Here is a 254-nt window from a genome sequence, read left to right as displayed (position 1 = left end):
CGTTAGTTGTAACCGCCGCGATCTGGGTGGAGCCCAGAGAGAGATCCGATAGGGTTTGGGATCCGGCGTGGACGCGTTTGGGGGAGAGGGTTAACGTGTTCCAGCAGAGAAAAGTGAGGGAGTCGGATAGGAGGGCGCAGAGGGAGTCGCCGCCGCCCGTTAAGGAGAGGTAGGTGATGTTTGGCGAAATTGGAAAAGAGGAGGGGTTTTTTGAAAAGAGGTTGGCGCATCGGATGCTCCGCGGGGAGTCGCCG

This window comes from Asparagus officinalis, chromosome 7 (assembly GCF_001876935.1).
Source record: "Asparagus officinalis chromosome 7, Aspof.V1, whole genome shotgun sequence".
Taxonomy (NCBI): Eukaryota; Viridiplantae; Streptophyta; class Magnoliopsida; order Asparagales; family Asparagaceae; genus Asparagus; species Asparagus officinalis.
Note: the sequence above shows the minus strand (reverse complement) of the source record.